This window comes from Tachysurus fulvidraco, unplaced genomic scaffold (assembly GCF_022655615.1).
Source record: "Tachysurus fulvidraco isolate hzauxx_2018 unplaced genomic scaffold, HZAU_PFXX_2.0 HiC_scaffold_133_np12, whole genome shotgun sequence".
Lineage (NCBI taxonomy): Eukaryota > Metazoa > Chordata > Actinopteri > Siluriformes > Bagridae > Tachysurus > Tachysurus fulvidraco.
The window spans coordinates 1-8,448 of NW_025927049.1; the positions used below are offsets into that span (position 1 = coordinate 1).

At 35.2% G+C, this 8,448-nt stretch overlaps 1 long non-coding RNA gene across 1 annotated transcript; it reads left to right on the forward strand.

Moving 5' to 3' along the window:
- The first annotated feature begins 2,728 nt into the window (after positions 1-2,728).
- Positions 2,729-8,448, forward strand: LOC113649479. Its single transcript, XR_003442143.2, has 4 exons — positions 2,729-2,858; positions 3,148-3,247; positions 3,530-3,958; positions 8,339-8,448. It is a non-coding gene; the product is annotated as an uncharacterized LOC113649479 (long non-coding RNA).

An 8,448-nucleotide genomic window follows, 5' to 3' on the forward strand; every position in this document is an offset into this window, starting at 1 on the left:
CTGATCAGTGTGTTTGTGTTTTCTCCTCTCCCATGTGTGACTTCCTGTTCTGCTGCAAATTGATTTATTTGTTTTTTGTTTTTAAACTTACTGCTTACAATTCCTGATTTTTTATTTCTTTCTCTCTTACTAGTGATTTGAATTGTCACAAAATAGTAGAAGAATGAAGGTCAATAAATAATCAGTGTATTATGAGACGTGTTTGTGGTTAATGCACACAGTGGTCAGCTGCATTATAACAACCCCAAACAGCCCCATCTGCCCCGGCCCTCGCAAACATATTTAACATAAATTATAACTGGTTGCCAAGTAGTACAAACAAACATTTACAAATAACATTTACATTTCTCTACAAATAAGTGCTAAGAAGATATATTTATGCTTTATGACATTTGATGATTATATATATATTTTTATATATATATATTATATATATATTATATCTATATATATATATATATATATATATATATATATATGAGTCTGGAATATACTTTATATATACTTTGTTTATAGTCAGTACATTTGAATAATTTGGGAGCCGAGTCGAGATGAGCTTCATTATCTCACTGCTAAGATTAAAAAAAAAGACATGAACATTTAATCCTGAACATTTAACCATTTTGACTTTAACTATCACAGTTACAGCAGCAAATATTATATTGTCTTACATTGGCACCACCTGCATCATCCATCCATCCATACATCCATCCATCCAGCTTCATGTTCTTACTCACCTTTTATTTTCTCGTAAAAAAAATTCATTCTTTACTCTTCTGTTCAGAAAATATTGGTTTGTCTGTTTCTGTCTTTTTTCTTCTGACCCACTAACTCCATCCATCCATCCACCTACCCATCCATTCAAATATATAACCATCCAATCATCCATCCATCATTCCTTTATCCAAAGTTTCATCCTCATATCAAATCAGCGAGTTTTTCCTTGCCACCGTCACCTCTGTCTTGCTCATTAGCCATAGGTATAGAATTGAGAGATATATAGTAACTTCATTTTAAACTTTTAAATGTTTTTTTCTTCTGTTTCTCACCTTGAAGTGACTTACATTTACGGCATTTAGCAGACACCCTTATCCAGAGTGACTTACAACTGAGGGTAAAGGGCCTTGCTCAGGGGCCCAGCAGTGGCAGCTTGGTGGACCTGGGATTCGAACCCATGACTTTCCGATCAGTAGCCCAACACCTTAACCACTGAGCTACCACATCCCACAGCCAGACTTTTTAGTTAAGGTCACACAGGAGCTTCACCCCTGGACTAACTTCCTGATCTGCAACTCCCACACGAAGCTGCCAGAGAAATCCCTCAGCCAAATATTAATGCACTTCCAGGTCAAGGTCACTTCAAGGTCAAGGTCACTTTGGGGTCAAAGTCACTTCCAGACTCATTTTTTCCATGTAAAACTTTTTGTTCTGCTGTAAAATTCTGTTTGAATTGTTTCTGTCTTTCTGCAGATTTGTATCATATATTTTATTATTTCTCTCTTAGAATTTATTTTGTGACAATTCAAATAACTATAATTATGAATTATAAATCAAAAATAAATAAATTTCTTTTTTTATAAACAAATATAAAAAATATTCACTGAATTATGAGACGTGTTTGTGGTTCATGCAGAAGTTCACATCAACATTTCTCTGTATATATCATTAGATACACATATAGAATTAGATAAACAATATGATTCTAGAACTTTGAGAAAAACTAAAAACAGAATGTAGATTAAATAAGATGATATAATGAGTTTCCTGTGGTGTTTTTCTGTGCAACATACAAATAAGCCAAAGAAGAAACTTTACATTTTATTTCTAATTTATATTAATGGCATGTGATTATTTTTTTATGAAAGAGAAGAGAGAAAAGGAACAAACAGAAGGGTGTAGAGTCTAATGATAATGAGTAAGATTTAATAAACCGTTTTGGCCACAGTTCACACACAACAATCACCGTCATTATATCACAAACTCTCCGTTTTAGAGAAAATAGAACAATCGACTCTTATTTTGCGAGCTTCATGAGAAGAAATGAATTTTAATCGAATAAAAGACACTGAATTCCCATCATGTGTGTACTCTCTATACTTCCTGAGCAGCAGCGCCCTCAAGTGGTGGTTCCATGCAATAAAAATGATCATGACCGCTGAAGCCGTGATTATGAAAAACTTTGTTGTCTCCTCCACCAGAGGGAGCCATTGCCCGAGTTTTTCCACACTTCTGTGTCAAAGGACACTTCCGGTATTCAGGGTTTTTAAACCACACGACCACCAGCTTCAGCGTAAACTATTGTTTGTGTTCATTGTGTTTCTGACTGTGATTTTCTGTGTTTTTGCTGATTTTGTCTTTAAATAAATCTGCTAATGGGTCCCACTCCTAGTATATTAGTGTCTGTGGTGGTATAGTGCTAGTATAGTGTACAGTACCATATTTAGAACCTGGAACACCAGCACACCAGCCCAGGTCTTATCCCCACACCCAAGCTTGGTAATTAACAATCTAAGGGAAAGAGACAGGCATGGGTTTGGGGCACAGGCTTCAGGGAAGTTGGCCACTGTTTACATGGTATAGGGAAGAGGGAGGTCAGAAGGGAAGAAAGAAAGGACAAAAGCTTTACAGAAAAGAGGAAGAGAGGCTGATCTTGCTGTTCCAGGATGCGGTCACTCTGATGCAATAGCATCTACTTCAGATCCAGAATATTCCAGCCAGTTTGCAACCAGCAGCTACATTAGTTTACACGGTAGTGCAGTGTAGAGTATTCTGCTGTTTACAGCTGTAGGGGAATGTAGTCTGCATTTGTATAGTACTTCCAGTATATCTTGAGTGACAGATGTATCGTCCAATCAGCAGTAAGACTTCCATTCACAAACTCTGAAATGTCATTGTGTTTTATGATTTGTTATTTTGTTTTTGTAGTTATTTGATTTTCTGAATGTTCGGTGTGTATTCTAATTTGTTATTGTGTTTTGCATTTCTCTGCCACTGTAGTATAGTTTTAGTTTATGGTATTTTCTACAATGGTGGTAGGATGTAATAATTGGAGTACCTATAGTGGTGTAGTGTAAGTAGTGGAGAACATTTACAATATTTAGCAGATGCCCTTATCCATACCAACTGACATTAATCTCATTTATACAGCTGAACAGTTAAGAGGGTTAGAGTTACTGACCTCGCTCAAGTGTCCAGCAGTTGCAGCAAGGTGGTGCTGGGATTTGAACTCATGACATTCTGATCAGAAGTACAATTACATCACCAATGACACTATTGTTTCTGTTATATATTTATACTTCCAGTGCATCTATCAGCTTCATATCTACTGACATTTGACTTTGTGCTTATACGTATGAACAAAAACAATGTATTCATGAGTACAGACAAAGACCTACACAACACTTTACAACAACAAATCTTTAAAATATTAATATTTTAATAAATGGACACTTATTGAAATTGAATTATCTTCAATTTATTTTACACTATTAATACCGGTAGAGTGAGATCAGATTCTCCCTCATTTTAGGTGAAAACAGCAGCTAGGTTTCTTGTGACTGAGAGGTTTTTCATCACCTAGAAACCCAAACTACACTCTCTCACTCTTCTAAACATCTTAAACTGAGGAATGAGATGAAATCTCTGTAGCTGGTGAGATTTATTTTTCTTTCTTTTCCTGTATTATCTTCTCAAATTATTCCTTCTCCAATGATTTATTTTTTGGTTTACATGTCATTGTATAAGAAGAGTTTTAGCTCCACTTATTGTTCTTGGTTTATGAGAGTACATTATTAAAGTTCTGGAACCTATCTTGGGGTATTTTGTCGAGTGGGAGTACCATTGCTGCAGCACTTCCTGTGTTCAGGGTTCATGTGTCAGTCTCAGACTGTGAGTACTGTACACACTGAGGGTTAATGACCCTGTGGATGTACTGTGGCTCTCCCCTCGAGTAACTTGGGTAAGTTTATTCCTGATCTTTACAATGATATTTTATTACTGGTTACATGAAATAAGCTGATTGTAGTGTTTAACTGTGTTGTCTGCTGATGTTTAGTGTTTGGCTGAAGGCTACAGTTTGTCTGGTCAGAACAATAATGTCTCAAAGTGAAACTGTTTCAATTCTACATCACTTCATTTATTGGTTTTGTATAGAAATGTGGTCCTGTAAATATACAATACAGATATACATACAGAGAAAACACAAGACAATATTATTACAGACTGAGAGAGAGAGAGAGAGAGAGAGAGAGAGAGAGAGAGAGTCATTACTTCATTAACACTTTTTTATTATACAAAATACTGATCCGTTGAGATAAATGTAACATCACAAACTCTGTCTAAACTACTTGTATAAACTGGAATATGGCCGTTAAAGCTGTTCATGAACCGACCACATGATCTTGGTTTCTGCGCACATCCTGCTGAGGGTAAACATCTCTAGTGCGCATGCGTACTGCGTGACTTGAGATGAGTGTAATATAGCATGAACAACATTAAATATAAATATCAGTGAAATCGATAGTTCTTTAAATTCTGCATTTTGCAGAAGTTGACTGTAGACAGTCAGAAATAATATATACTTACAGTGTGATACGAGCACAAACAATGACACTAGCTCACTTTCCTGTACAAACTATTTACAACATACTGATCCGACCCACCTTCCTGTTACCGTGCGCGTGCACTCTTTACCTGTTTACCTCTAACTCACGTGGAACCTTATGGAATAGTCCATCTGTCACCGAAAGGAGGGGGTAAGACTGGAAGAGTCCATGTTTAGAAAAGGGAGATAAAAGACTCGAGATTTCGTGATGTAGATGGGCGTTTCTTCAACTAGGGACACTTTTAGCCTTGTGAAGTTGAACAAAAAAAAACTTGATCAAAAGTTAGGTAACACATTCTCATAAGTTTAAATCATTTCTCTAGTTTTAAGGTCTGTTAGAGGACAAACTTAGATTACAAGAGAAACTGTTAATATTTTACATTTTTTCCGACCTGCAATGAACAAATGTCATTTCCACCACATCTCAATATACAGCTGTTATTAAAAAAATAGAATAACTTATGCCACTCAAGAATTGTCTAAGATCATTTTTGTAACTAGTTTTACCAGTTTTTCCACAATGTACATTAATTATATATTTGTTAATGAGATAAATTAACTGCCCTAAGGACCAAATACTGAACTGCACACCTGTCACACTCTGAAATTTAATATTAGTTTGGGTAAGAGTTTATTGGAAAATAAATAACTTGAATATTTATACTAAGTAGAGCACAATATCATAAATTGTGGATAAATATTTAATGTGTGATGAGAAAAAATTTTTAAAAAATGTGTGTGGTGATGGAAATGACAATGAATGTAACGTGAATGTAGAGAAACAGTAGATATATTTATTAGAAAAATACTTAAACTCATAACACTCATTAAACTCAATTCACAGAGTCATTAAACAAACTCAGCACTACACTAAAACAGGTGTGGTTGATGTATAAAACTGATTTGTCTCACAGATGAACGGTTACAGTGCATACTGTAAAGAACTGACACAACTGATGGCCAGGGAAAATACAAACAATACAAGATGCATAAAAAATTCAACAATGTGAGACAATTATGAGGTTAATGTTCTGAAATGTTCTTATTGGTCTCTTAAATGAACACATCTTCTGTAAAGAGTAACTGTAAAGAACACCTGAAACTGTAACATTTAAACAGAGATGTGGAATGTGGAAAAGTTTGAGCATCTTGAATATGTGAATGTATGTATGTTTGCATGTGTGTGAGAGAGAGAGCGCATTTGCTCATGTGTGCATGTGTGTGTATGTGTGCGTATGTGTGTGATGTGATTCGAGGCCACATCTAATTAAGTGTTTCACATATTTCTTCCCAAACAGACCAATAATTTCCTTGTGACATTTGGTCACTGGTACAGGCTCAGGGATTAGGCCTACGATATTCTTGGTTTGGTACCAGACATTTGGCTTGGGCTAGCAGAGGTTATCTGAAAGGAGAGGAAAAACTGTTACGGCATGAACTTCGTTCATGTAAAATTATTTGTTTGAGATAACTGTGGACTGTCAACCATTACCTGATGAATCTTTATTGTGCCACGAATTGTTTGTAGCTCGGATGGCACATGAATGTCCATAAACTCAATTTCTTCTGGCTCAACATAGAAGAGCTCTGTGGCAGACTTTTGCTGTTGAAGCTCCTCAAAGAGCACTCGAGCATTAGGTATGTCCTTCCCTCTAGCTATGATGTCATCAGCTCTTCTTTTTATTGCTGCTCCTATCCCATCAGCATTTTTCATGGCCAGCCTCCAGAAAGTTCCAAGTGAGTTTCTTCCAGCCCATCTGATATGGAATGTTGGTGAAGAAGTAGAAATTATTTTTGGAGCGGTATTGGGTGGTCGGCCCATCACTGACCACATGTAGCACTGAAGCAGTGGGGTATTGATCCTTCAGGAAAGTGAGGACTTTTGATAGATGTGCCCAAATAGCACAGGGGTCATGACAAAAAGAGGAGCTGATTGAGCAGACTGAAATCACACTGTTTTTGGTGTAGGCCACTCCAGTGTGAAGTGAGGCCTGTTTATGCGAATCACCAAAATGTACAGCTTGGATTTCGCTGCTGTACTTGCAGAGAAAATTCTCTGCAAAGTCAATATGGAGGACAACCTCATCTTCACTCAGATTCTCTTTTAAACCACGAAGAGCAGCATATTGGTGTCTGATGTTATAGACATGTTTGCCAAGTTTTTCTTTTAGTCCTAAGCGAAAGTCCTCAAGCAAAGTATGCAGAGTACCTGTAACCTTCTTTTTAACTGTTAAATGGACTGTGTTTTTTTCTTCACTACCATCTTTCTTTTTCTTCAGTCTCTCCTCAACCTTTCCCTTCCACTCATACCAAAATGCTTGGGTCCCAGGGTCAAAGGTTGAGATTTCCAATTCTTTGGCTTCACAAACGGTACATTCCCTGTACATACATTGCTTGGTATATTTTGTCGAACAGCACAGGGATACAATCAGATTTTCAATGTTGCTGCTTTTAATGACTTTATGAGAAAGCAGCTTGTCTGCCATACTCTGCAGATTGGACCTTTCTTTTGTTGGCTTAGGTGGCTTCTTAAAAATAGATAAAAACAAAATAAATTAATATAAAAGTAATATAAATTAGAAATAAAATATTATAATATAAATATAAAAAGTATTGTAATATATTATAATATAAAAGTTATTACACAAATCTACTCCCACAATCCATATCAATTGTACTTTTTATCCATAAATGTCATTTCCACCACAGAGGGCAGTATGGTGGAAATGACTGTGGTGGAAATGACATTTCTGTAGTTTTTTGTGAAAAAATGAAAGATTTATTGAATTAATACTTAGCATGTGATGTATAAATACTCTTATTTAACTTAAAACTTTTAGCTTTTTAAAAACACACTTGAAGGTACAGCATTTTTGGAAATAATGTAGAATAAATATATTAACTGATCTATCAATATTTACCTTGATTTTTCTTCATTTGTTGTTGATGAAATTTAAAATTCCCTCCAAGTCCATCATGTGCTCTGATGTCCCTGAACGTTTCCATAGAAACCACCTAAACAATCTTTCACACAAACTTTTTAAAGGGACATTACTGCATTGTAGTGGAAATGACACCAATACTGTGTGACAGCTATATTTTGTATAAAAAGTAATATTGATAGTAGTCTCACATTAATTACTATAATGTATTTTAATTATTTTACTAGTGTTTAATTCAGGTACATTAATAGTTACCAGATAAGTCATATTTTTAAACTGTATTTTCATTGTTGAAGTTTAAAAGTCTGGGTGTGCGACAAGAAGAAAACAGTGATTTTTGCACCTATAAGGAGGTTGGAAAGTAGGAAAAAATCATAATAGAAAGGTAGTAATTTTTTTAAAGGTGTTATTATTAATAGTTTGATAAAGAAAAAAGAATTTGTCAAAAATGGTATGTATTTTTTAAAATGTGATCAAAGAACATAAAAGTGCCCAAAGTCTAAGAATCACCCAGATATAAAATAGAGCTGAAAATATATTTGTTGTGTTTCATTTTGTTTGATTTATAACACATGGAAATAGAGATACACATAAATGTGACTGATGTTAATTTTATTATAGAACAGTGTATTATAGAAATCTCTTACATATGATCTAGTATATTACAGATAACTGTTAATATTATATAGATGATGTAAATATTATTGTGTATAAGTATGATATGTAACTTACTGTTCCCATAGAGGGGGAAGTCATTGCCTCCTGATGCACTGATGATATTCCTCTGTTTCAGAAAGGAAAAGAACTGGATCTCATCGTGTGGTGGCTTTCTAGTCCTCGATGTCCATCTGAAACCTGATACATCTGCACTAATACCATTCTGCTCCTGACCATCAATATCTT